The 12,547-nt window shown below is 57.2% G+C and overlaps 1 non-coding gene across 1 annotated transcript; it reads right to left on the bottom strand.

The window, feature by feature from the left end:
• Positions 6,422-6,498, bottom strand: MIR9 (microRNA 9). Its single transcript, NR_129802.1, has one exon. It is a non-coding gene; the product is annotated as a microRNA 9 (primary transcript).

Below are 12,547 nucleotides of genomic sequence, written 5' to 3'. Positions count from 1 at the left end.
CTCTCGGTCTCTCCCTCTGCTTTCTCTCCACAGTTCCTCTCCCCTTCTTACGGAGGTCTGTCCTTTCTCTCCTTCCCTCTTTCCCTTTCTTTTCCTCCTTTTCTTCAAATTAGTGAATCAGCAAATCAAGGCAAAGACATCACTAACTGTACTTTGTTCATTTATTTTGACAAGTGCAGTTTAATTTTAATTATTTATGATAATACTTCATAGTAGACGAGTAAATGTGCTGGGGTATATTTGGTAACATTAATGAAGTCTGCCTAATAGGAACCTTCACTCCAGCACCCTGCCTGGAGAGCTGCCTGCTGGAGAAGTGGGGTGAGACCAGTGATCTGTGATAGGGTTTGCAATTTTTTTTGTGGGGGCAGGGGTGGGAGTGGGATGAGGAACTTAATGGGTTTGAGGATTAGCGAAGGGAAAATTAACCCAATTCTAGAGAAGAGGCAAATATGCGAGCCCATAATCATGTATCGATGTGGACTGTGTATTTAAACACCAAGAGAGCACACTTTGTGATAAGGAAGCCCAGGCATGCACACATCGCACATGCATATTTACACATGAATCTCAAATATGCAAATCAGCAGAAGCCCAAAGAAATTAGGCTCTGGGCAATTAAAAATTGAAATAAAAATGGAAAATGGGATACACAGAGTTCTACATCTCTTCAAAGTATCTTCCTCCTACTTATCCTTCGTTTCAAGTGGGCAAACATGGTGCAAAATGTGGAAAATAATAAGAAAGGTAGAGAGGGTTTCCTTCACTGGTGACTACTTGGGAATATTTTCTCCAGTACACACAATGAACCATGAAAAACTGGTCTCAATCAATGCAGTGTTTGAAATGGGAATGATCTTTTTACGGCTCTTCCTTAACCCTGCTGCCATCCTTAACATAACTGATGGTCATGTAAGTGTATGATTCAGTGTACAGATCACATATATACACGAATGGGTATACTGTACACACAGATGTTCAGTCATTTGGTCCGCGCACACAGATATCTGGTACACCTCAAGACAAGCCTCCAAAGCATTTACGTTATTATCTACAATAATGATAGACTTATCATAATACAATTAATGCTTAATTTTTAATGTAAAGAAATAGTTGACCCTTCATTTTAAAATAATAGGAAAAAAAAAAAGTACCTCAAGGTTCCCTGTTTCCCATCTCTGTCTTGCTTGCTCATACTCAGGGTGGTGTAAGGACATTTCAAGAGACAGAAGTGGGTTACCTTAAGACCAACTCCACTGCCTGCCTCAAGAAGAGACCAGGATTCTCCCACAGTCTACAGACTAAATTTGGTCCAGCTCTGGGGTCAAGAATGAAAACTCAGCGATTGCTGGTTTCTCTTACTGGATGATTGCAGTGGAAAAAACCGAGGCTGCTCCTCAAATAAGGTGTGCCAAAGGCGCAGATAAAGGGGCGCTTTTTTGGGCATAACTATGTGTGTGAGAGAGGGTTAGCAGAACCTGCCTGCACCCATGAAATGCCTTATAACAACTCCCTGACCTCCAACCAGAGGGATATCTTGGCCATTAGAGCAGGATCATCAGCTGGAGACACCTGGCTCCCAGCCTTTCCGCCTGGCTCCAAGCTCCTCAAGCCCGTCTCCTTAAAGCCGTGGCCTGGCTCTGGCGTGGGAAAGGCAGTTTGGAGCTTTTCACAAATCCAGTATCCCCTTGAACCAAAACCAATTAGCCTGGCCCAAGGTCCTGTCATTGAGGCCCTGGCCCTCTTTTCAAACCCCTGCGGCTCAATTGCGGTGAGGGGCTGGCCAGTGAATGCCTGGACCACTTAAAGTGGTGCTTAAGCCGAACCGGCCTGGAAGGAAGGAGCCAGCACTATAGGAACTGCAGCGGCCCATTCTCAGAGCCACTGACCAAGGTTTTGTTCCAGGCACAGGCCCCCACCCCCGACTCTATTTTGAAAAACCCTCCCCTCCTCTCCAGTTCCCAGCTGTCTAGAAGAGAGATGAAAAGCTGGCTCTAGGAAGCCATGAGACACCCAAACTTGGCTACCCCAGACAGAGAAGACATCCCTGAGTTCTGTCCCCAGTCATCTTGCCCTCCCTGCTAAAGAAGGTCTAACATTGATAGAGCTCCTACTGTGCAATGATCCATCATGAGCCTGCACACCAGCCCACCTTATGGATGATATTAAATCTAAGAGGATGTGACTTGCCCCAAATCACAGCACCTAAGAGCAAGGCAATTTGGAGGGGGGGATCTCTGAGAGCCCCAGAACACCACTCTCTGAGGAAGAGAGACACAGAAGAGGGTAAGAGGTTGACCAAGATGAGAGACAGAAGGGAACACCACCTGGAAGAATGGGAAAACTCCTGAAAGAGCAATTCCCAGCACAAGCTCAGGTCTCTACCAAGGCACTGCCCACATCATCCATTCTCCCCCTGCCTGACCCAAGCTGAACTGGGATAGGAGTAAGGATGAGGTGCCACAGCCTTCCTCCAACCCCCACCTGTCACCACCTTCCTGTCCAGGCGGATTGAAGACTCACCCTCTGTGATGGGCGGCACTGCCAGGGCGCCCTGACTGTCGCCATGGTGACGCGCATCCCACCCTAGGCCAGAGCTGATTGGTCACTCCATCCAGGCTGATGGAGGGGGGCTAAAGTCTAGGCGGGATGGGGGACCGAGACACCCCGACACACACACACACACACACACACACACACACACACACACACGAGAAAGACAAATGCCAAGGGGGAACTGAAGGCTATTAAAATGGCGCCGCGGCCTCTAAGGGGCCGCTGCGCTGGGTGCGCATAACCGGGTTGGAGAAATCTGGGCGGTTTTCTTGACCGCGCCGCGTCGCCTGGGACCTGGAGGACGCATAAATTCCGCTGGGGCTGCCCCGGGGCTCGAAGCAGACCACTCCCTGCCTTTCCCCGACCTAGGCGTACAGGACTGCACACCCCAGCTGGCCGGATCCGCCCTGCGCACGGCACGTTCGGGCTGGGCGAGCGCGGCGGATTAGCCCTGAGCCCGCAGACCCGAGGGCGCGGGGCCCGCGCGTTTGGGGGTGTGAGGGCGGGGCGGGGCGGCGGCCGCGCCTCTAATCCCAGCGCTGCGTGTGGGAGCGGCCGGATCAGGGAATTAGCGCTGTAACTTCGGATTAGTAACGCTCGCTAAATGAGCGCCTAATTCCGACCCTTCATGCTTTTCAGCGTCGCGGCTGGGCCCTGAGAGGCCTTCTGGCCTCGCTCCCTCCGCGCTCAGGTCCCATTTCCCGGGAGGTCAGCCCGCGACCGTGGAGAGCTCCCTGACCACCCTAGATCAGGCCTCTAGCCGTGCCGCAGCCTGATTTTCGGCGGCGCCCAGCGATGCCAGCTTTTCATTCGCTGGGCAGAGGCCCCAGCAGGCACTCTTGGTTGGGAGTTCGTGGACTACTGAGCAGGAAACCCTTTACGTCTCACCACGGCGGCTACCCTGATCCTTGCCCTACTAGTGGCTTGCCGTGCGACCTTTGGCGAGAAACCGGGTCTTACCGAGCTCGCTGTTATAGATGTCAAATCAAAGAGGTAAAGAGCATCTTTGAGACACCAACCACTCCCAGCTTCCAAGCTCCATCTTTAATTGCGTTCTCAGGCTCCCTAAAGCCTTTTTGAGTGGGTAGCAGACACGTGGGGCAAAAATGAAGCCCAAACATGGGGAGCCTAGTGGCCAGAGGCGGCTTGGGGGAAGGCCTCCCTGGGGCATGGAGAGAAGAGCCAAGAAGGGCCAAGGCCCAGCCGGCTCCTCCAGGCTCGGGCAAGCCAGATAAGGTTTGATGGGGTGAGGCATCGATTTTGACTCTGTGCCTCAGGCTTTCAGTGTCCAGAGGGGATGTCAGCATGGCTCTGTTAGGGCCGGGCATTCATACCCTGAAGCCCAAATCCGGCAGGTTGGCCTCTTTAGGAAGGGCACTTCTTAGTGGGTGTAGGGTGGGGTCCAAGAGATTAGGATGCAGGTGCTCTCTGTCTGCCAAAGCCCTGCCATGATCCTTTCCCTGACCCAGGGGTTTGCATCAACGAATTTTCGTAATAAGCGGAAAGAAAACCGTATTCTCTCCTGCTCAGACTCCTCCTCCCCTGACCTAGATTTCAGGACTGACCAGAGGGTTTGAGACCCTAGTGTTTAAAAACAAACAAACAAAAAACTCATTTGAATTGTGTAGATACAGCTGTGAAGGTGCAAAGCCATCAGGCTACTAGAAAGACTAGTTCTTGCAAAATAGCAAAGGATAGGGGTGGTGGGAAGGGAAGATGGAAGCCCGGGACCCAGGGCCAGCTGGCTGGGAATGGAGGCAGGAAGGGCTGTTCTGGTTTCTTCCGAAATGGGGTCACAATCATTGCACAGACTCCCAGGTGTGCTGAGAGGGGAGGGCCGACCCCAGTGATGCTGCCTGTGGCCTCCAGGATCCTGAAACAAGATAGCCATCCCCTCCCTGCCTCTTCCCAGGAAAAAAGGGGAGACTGGCCTTTAAAAATGGGAGGCGGGTATCACACAGGATCCGTGAAAACCTTCTACCTGGTGATTATCTCTAGGGAGGAGAAGGGGGCCAGAGGGAGGACAACTTGAACTTCCCTGCCTAATCTTTTGTTTTTTCAATAACTAACACATTCAAGTGGTTCATAATTCAAAAGGTGATGTAGTGGAAAGTCTCCATCCACCATTAATCTTAGCCTCACAGTTCCTCTCCAGAAGGCCGACAGACTTCCTTTCTGTACTGTTTGAATTTTTGCCTTTTACACATATAACCCATTAAAAAAATTTTTTTTTTGTTAAGCAAAGACAAAACAAAAAGGCTTACAGGGATAAAAAAATGGAAAAAGATTTCTGTAATTAAAAGAGGACTGGGCAGGTTCTGGGTAAGATGATGGGAATGATAAGCCATATAAACACCTGAGGGAGATGGTCTGGGGAGTGAAGTGGGCAGAGGTGGGAACAAGACCTGGGCCCAGCTCTGCAATTCTGACCTGCAGGAATCACTCTAGGCCTCCTGATTTGTTTCCTCCTGTATAAAAGGGTAATAGGATGGAGGGCCATGTCTAAACAGTGGCTCAAGTTCATTCCAGCCTGCCTGTCATACCACTCACACGTACATTCCTAGAAACCCCCCCAAACCATCAGGAGATCTGAACCCACATTGGCTGCTTTCTTCTCTGAAGCATGGCATGGTGCAGGGCTGGGTCTACAGCCACTCATCCCTGGGAGCTCGGGAGGTTCCAGGGCTTCCAGGACAAGTCAGTTGCCAGGGAGGAAAGTGACCTGGAGGCAGATGAGGACCGCAGGAAGGACCCCAGCGCTGTGTGCTGTGTGGGAGCCTGATACCCATGCAGTGAGCAGGGGTGCGTCCCCACACCCCCACACCCAGCTAAGAGGGGCTGGGAGCCTGAGTGGCCGGGTGTGCTGCATTGGGTTGCCATGGGAACGGAATGCAGATTTCCCCCAATTGCTTTTTTATTTGCTAGACATTGTAATACATCTTATGTTGCAAAGGGGTGGGGGGGGGTGCGGGAGACTAGTGGGAAGGAGCCGGGAGCCTGCCTGCACCCTAACCACTCCGGGAAGTCGGGGAGGCGCGGGCAGGAATGGCCGAGCCAGGGCTAGTGCAGAGGTTGGCGGGGTTGAGCTCCGTCCTTCCCGCCCGCTGGCTGGCCAGCGCTCGGTTTGTATGCAGGGCAGAGACGGCCCGTCGGGGAGGGAGGCCCCCCGCCCCAGCCCCTAGCCATTGAGCGCACTCCTCGCCGGTTCTGCTCCGCTTCACGCTGCACACAGACCCCCCAACTGCACACAAAGGCAGCTGCCAGAGCCCGTGAAAAGTGATCAAATTATCAAGAACTTGACCTCACCGAGGGGCGAGGCTCCGGCAACCCCCAAGCCGTATGCTAATGACGCTCAGGGACTGACTCGTCGAATAATTCGATAAAGGGCGCATTGTTAGCGGCAGGGCAGCCCCCCTGCCCACCCTTTCACTTCCCCCCACTCCCACCCCCTACCGGCCACTGTCTCTCTCCGTCCACATTTGCATCCCAAAATCCCCGTCCGCAGCTCCGGGAGAGGATTGTTCCAGCCTGATTTATGGGGTGAAGGCGAAGGCTGGCGCCTTACCCGCCAGCGACCCCTCTGCAACCCCAACTCCCTTCCCCCAGCCCGCTCCACTTTGGGGTTCCAACTTCGGCGCTGGGGGATGGGTGGGGGCGGGGAAAGAGGAGGAGGAGTGGGGAAAGCGGGCGAGTTCCTCCAGGGTTCGGAGAGTGTCTCGGGGGACAGCCGAGGTCAGGTACCTGGTCCTGGCGCGGCCGCTCCGCCGGGCTGGAGTCCGCTGGGCCGACACTGGGCTTCTTCGGGTTCCTCGGGCTGGTGGGGGCCGGGGCGGCCGGCGGGACGGGCGCTCGCACGCAGAAGTTGTGAGAGTCATTTCTACTTTCGGTTATCTAGCTTTATGACGGCTCTGTGGCACTCATACAGCTAGATAACCAAAGAGAGAAACGGGCCTCCCTTCGCCACCGCCGCTGCCGCGCCGCTGGCCCCACGTGCCGCTGCCCACCGGGCGCGGAAACCGGAGCGGGCGCGGCTCTCGGAGCCGCGGGCGCACGCGGAGAGCCGAAGGGGACCGACAGACACACAGACACACTGACTCCCAACAGCCGAGGCCGGCAGCCCCCGCCCAGTCTCCTCCACCCCTCCCTCCTTCGCCCTCCTAGAGCGTTCCCGCCCGGCTCCCCGCGCTGTCCGTCCGGGCACCGGCGCCGGCTGCCGGCTCCGACGGCGCCCCGTGGCGCACCGAGGGCACCCGCGCGGCGCGCGTCGGCAGCCCCGGGCGCCCCGGCCGCCCCCAGTGCTCTGGACTGCCAGCCCTCCTCTCTCAGGCTAATCGCCCCGCGGGGAAGTGACGTCAGTCCAGGGGTTGACCAATCACCGCCTCTCATTCAAATCCCAGCCCCCTTCCCGCGCTCCGTACCACCCAGCCTTACAATGGCCTCGGCGTTCACAGCTTCCCCTCCGCGAGCGCAGGGAGCGCCCCCTCTGCTCTCAAAAGCGCTGGGGCTGAGCGCCTGGGTGCGCACCGTCTGGCCTTTCCCCCCAACTCCTTTGCCTTCCCCCAAGTCCCTAGGAGCCTGGCAGCCACCGCGGACCAGCAGAGTTAGGGAGCTATGGTGACAGGTTTTGGGGACGCGCTCTTGGGGCGTGGTGAAGGTCTCCCTAGAACGGCCAGAGATACGCGCTTGGGAGGCCGATAGCCGAGACTAGGCGCTATTTCACCTTTAACTTCCCTTTCCTTCTCCCACGCCCTGCCCCTCACAGTCGACCCAGCCCACGCGCCTGCCGAGACTGAGTGAGAAGGGAGGGAGGAAGTAAATGTACTGGTGCGCGTGGGTCGGTGTCCCACCCATTGGTGCGTGCCTGGCACCCAGAGGCTCCGGAGCCTTACGACACTTGGGCCAGGCCCTGACACTCAGTACGAGGCTGCTGGGTCCCTCCTCTCTCTGCAAGCCTGGGAACGTACAACCGATTGTGCCCGACCCCTTGGAGATGTCCCTGGCCCGAACTACGATGCTGGTTACATTTCTGTGCCACTGAAAAATGAAAGCACAAAGCCTTGCCTCGGCTCTCCTTCTAGGACTCTCAGCACCCGCCTGGCCTACTCACTGCAAGTAGCTCCACGGGGGAAGGGGCTGCCACCCAGGACCTCCCAGAGTCACCCCCAAGTAAGCCTGACACAGACCTGGAGGCCCCATTGTAGCCTTCCAGAGGTGCATGGCCAGGGGCAGCCTTTCTCGCTCACTCCAGCCATCATCCCTTTCGTCCTTGATGCTGCAGCCACCCTCCAACCGTAGGCACTGAGATTCACCTTCCCACACCAGCCATCCCAGAGAGGCAAAAGATTAAATGTGAAAAAAATGTGTTATATTTGCTCCCAGATACCCCCCAGGGCAGGTAGTGAGTCCAAGAGCTAGGGAGAGATTTGGCAATGGAATAGGCAGGTGGATTCTCCACTTTCAGCAGCCAACACACCAGTTTTCTCTGACCGGAGACTGCTGCCACTGAGCAGAGCACCGGGGAGGTTGTGCAGAGGTACCCATGAGGATCTATTTTCCTAGGATCCAGGGGCGCTGAGCCACTCTCAGCCAGGCAAATCTCCACAGGATGTGTTCCAAACAGGAGGGCCAAAGCAGGTGGCTTGGAAAGGATTTCATGATTTTTCTAAATATCCCTGATCTCCCTGATCTTTCCCTAAAAACAGGACACATTTCCATTTTGCCAAGTTCTCGATTTTGTCAATTCCTGTCGCCCCACCACTTGTCTCATCCTGAACCTAAATCCAAGGCAGCCTGCATCCCATTCCCATCCCAGTCCGCTTTTGCCAGCCCAGACCTGGTGTTTACATATCTCCCCCCAAATCCCATTTTGCACATACATCCCTTTTCCCCCAGAAGGTGAACAAGAACTAGACAGAACCACAACGGACGGAAGAACAGAGCGTCTGACAGCAGCCTCCGGGAAGGAACCACCTGAATTTGGGCCTGAGACAGTTAATTCCAAAGGATTACCATAATTGGGAGGCGCCCCTTGCTTCCCCTCCTCCAGCAGCTCCAGGAACCCGCACCATCTCCCCTTCTTGGTGTGTGTGTGTGGGTGGCCTCCAGAGCCCTAGCCCTCTGGGCCACCCCGGGGTGGGAAGGGTGGGGCTGCAGAGGCAGGAAGGGGTGGAGAAGCACTGCTCACCTGCGGGAGAGGAAGGGGAGAGAGAGAGCATGGGGGAAGAGAGCGAGGAAGGAGCCCCTCGGAGTGTGATTTAACCAGGATGCTGCACAAAATGGCTCCTCAGCGAGGCTCACGGTAACAGCGGCGGCGCCGGAGGCCCAACTGGCCTGCTGAGGGCGAGTAGGGGCTCTGGGAGGAAGAATTAAAAGCCCGATTTAGACTGAGTTCAGATGCGAGAGGCCACTGTCTTCAGGGCCACGTATCCGCTACCCTTTCTGAGAAATTGAGTCCCTTGGCGGGGAGCAGGTAAAGCCAGCCAGCAAAGGTCCCAGGCCCTGCCTGAGCGGGATGCTCCCAGAAGGAGTGACCCCTACACCTCACTTGCAGCTGGCCCTTTGAGCACTGCTGCCAAGAAGGAGGCTACAGAAAAATCTGACCTTGAGGGCACAGGCATTGGGAAGGAGACCACTCTTCGGGGTCAGGGCTGACTGTGTTCTCCTCAGGCTCGTGGCCGGCCTCCACGCACAGCTTACACCGGGGCCCAGGAAACGGTCCAGGTTGGAGCGCATCCGGTGGAGGTGCATTGTGTGGGCCTGACACCGACAAGTGAGGTGGCAGGCTGTTGAGCAGGCCGATTCCAAGCCCGACTGGGGAGAACCCCATCTGCCCTGGCCCGGATCACTCTCTTCTCTGCACAGCGGACTGGGTCTGGCATCTACACGCTTTGTCCCACGCCAAGCCCCTGGCCTTGGCACCAGGGGCCCAGCACAGGCCTTATGGGGAAGCACACACTGGGGCTGACTTAAGTGCTGGGCGGGGAGATGCAGGCGGCAGTGGTGCAGCTGGGCCCTGGCCATGGTGCTGAGAAGCACCGGCCGGGTCTCTCTTGCCCCCACTCCCTTTGCCCTGATTGTCTTCAGCCTCTTCCCCCCACCCCCCACCCCGCCCCAGTCCTAAACCAAGCTCCAGGGACACAAGCAGCTACCAGGAAAAAAGGGAGCGACCCCTGAAGAGAGTCGCGTTGGCAGGTGACTCCTCAAGAGGAGGCTTCCCTCCTAGGCACCTCCCCCAAGGGCCAGAGATTTCATTTTTCATACTTGAGTCTCGTCAAAGGACAGAGAGGCTCATGGGCCCCTCACACCTGCATCTACAGAAATGCTCATTCCTGCTTCAGCCACATGTGCCCTGTAGCTCTGCAGAGCCATGCAACCCAAAAACCCCTCCTCCAAAACCTGGCCCAGGCACCCATTTAGCAGCAAGGTCCCTTGCTCATGCAGGCACTTCTGTGCACAAGCGTTCTCATATCCACTGGCAACCTCAGCTGCTAGGGCTCCAAGTCGGCTTTGGCCCAAGCAACTGTTTCCTCTTGGTCGTTATAGCAGTCAGTGCGAGGGCCCTAACCACCACAGGAGTGTGACCCCCACGTTAAGACACAGTGAGTTAACTGGTTACATGGAAGGAGAGCGAGCAGTCCTGACTCCAGCCAGCAGCCTGCCAGGCCCATTTTCCTGCTGCCAGACTGGCCCTTATCCAGAGGCTGGGAGCCTGAGACCCACAGCGCTCCCCAAGCTCCAGCCCAGGCAGATGCAGCCACCGGACCTGAAATTCAACCTGGATCTTGTGCTCCCTTCCTGAGCTCCTCTGGGACTAAAATAGAAGACATCCCTGGTCACAACCCAGGCCAAGTCCAGAGTGCCCTTTCCCCACTCCCTCCCTTCCTTCCTCCTCCCTCAGGCTCAAGCTTTGATTAAAATGATCTTCCTATTGTCTGGAGTTTGGAAGTCCAACAGTGGACTGCCTCGGATGGACCCAACTTCCTGCACCCAGGACCTCCACATCACCTTCATGTCCACGTGGTCAGCAAGGCTGTGGTGCTCTCTATGGCTGCCACATCCAGCCTCCGTTTCCTCAGCAGCTAAAGCTTAGACATCCAGGGTGTGGGCGCTGGGGTGACCCAGGAACCCAGAAACAGCCCTCCTGAAAAGATATGGGCAGAGCAGCTCCCCTCTCCGAGGTCCAGCTAGCATCACTGATAGAGGCTCCTGTGGTGGAGCTTTGCATATTACCCCCACCTCAGTGCCCACCTGTCTCACCTTCTGGCCTCTGTTCCTTGATTGAGAGCCAGGCCTCCAAACTTCATTCTCTCCCTCTACATAGCTAGAGAAACCGCCTTTTTCAGGGTAGGGGTAGGGGGAGCTCAGAAAGGAGTTCCCTTTCAGCCCCAGCATCTGTTTTTCAGTCACAAAGAATCACACTGTGTCTTTTCGGATGCATGTACAGTTCCCATGAACTGGCTGGGAGCCACTCCCAGCTTCTTCTACCTCCCTGCTTTTCTGGGGGGTCAGCCTGGCTACTGCCCCCACCCAGACTTCTCCCAGAGAAGGCCCTCACCAGAGCCTCAACCTCCACTGGCACCCTCATTCTTTCTCAGTTCACTGGAACCCAGGTGGAGAAGGCTGCAGGCACCCCCAAACAGATCCAAGAGGCCTATTCTGGGGCATGGAGAAGGAAGCAGAGCAGAAAGGGTTTCCCCACAACTTCCCATTACAGAAGGGGAAAGCCTACCATAAATCTTGTCTAGAGTGGATGCTGTGGGTTGCAATATTCCTTAAAATATTTTCCCAGGAAACCACTTTCTGGATTCTTTTCTGTGAGATGGGAGGCAGGGATAAGAAGGAAGAGGAGCTTTAGGGGAGGGGTGGGGTGGGGAAGGGGGGGTCGGGGACTCCAGGGAACCTCACTTCGGAAACATTGCCTCCTCTGCTCAACCTGTGGGCCATCCCACAACTTCCGTCGGCCGTGTGCCCCTCCCCTCCCTGCATACCCAAAGTCCTCACCTCTGGGCGCTTCCCACTGCCCCACGACCCTTGACCTTGGCCTTGGTGATTTGTTGGGGATGGAGGGGGGGGTCAGGCTCCAGAGGCCGATCCTGCCTTCCACCCGCAGTCGGAGCGCACCCCTCACCCCGCCCGGCGCCAACGGGAAGCCTGGAGCCGCCCGTGCTGCCCAAAGGGGCTGAGCAGGGGCGCCTCAGGCCCCTCTCCCAGTCCAGACCAGCTTCTTGACGCTGCCCTAGGCGAGGCTACCGCCCTGGCGCCCGAGACCACGCTCCCCAGCTTCACTGACACACAGCCGGCAGCGGCACTTACGGACCGGGAAGGGGGCCGGGGGCCCGCGAGGCGGCGGCGGGGGTGGGGCGGCTGCGGGGACGGCGGCTCCGCGGTCCCTGATCTGGCGCGTCCCCGGGCTCAGGCCCGGCTCCGGCCGCTCTCCGGGCGCCCCGGCCCCGGCGGACGCACGGCCAAGAGCCTCCGGAGGCGAGCGTGGCAGCGGTGGTTCGGGGGCTCCCGGCGGTACGCGGCTTCTACCGCTCCGAGCCGCTCTCAGCGCCGCCTCCTCGGGCGGGCACGGCCCGCAGTGACGTCAGCGCGGCTCCCCCCCCGTCCCCCCTCCCCTCACCCGGACCAGTGCGGAATGGAGGGGGCGGAGGCAAGCGGCGAGGGGCGCCCAGCCCCGCGCCCCGGCCCTTGCGCCCCCACCCAGCTCGCCTCCCAGCTTTTCCCGGGGAGTCGTGGCGCCATTCGAGCCCTCCTTTCCCCTCACGCCGCCTGACTCGTGCAGAGCCGACAACTGGAGGCAGCGGGCTGGAAGCCTCGCTGGCAGCTCTGAGCTCAGGGACCCGGGGAGAATGGAGAGCTAGGAGGATGGGGACGTCTCCCCTCCGTGCTGGAAGGGGACGTCTTACCTTGTTCCCTACGCGAGTGTGGGTTAGGGTGAGGATATCCACGCTGATAGGCCGGAGCCTCCGTGGGAGCTCATAAGGGATGT

Source organism: Capra hircus, chromosome 21 (assembly GCF_001704415.2).
Source record: "Capra hircus breed San Clemente chromosome 21, ASM170441v1, whole genome shotgun sequence".
NCBI classification, from domain to species: domain Eukaryota; kingdom Metazoa; phylum Chordata; class Mammalia; order Artiodactyla; family Bovidae; genus Capra; species Capra hircus.
The sequence above is the reverse complement of the archived record's forward strand: the minus strand, read 5'-3'. Positions and strand labels throughout refer to the sequence as shown.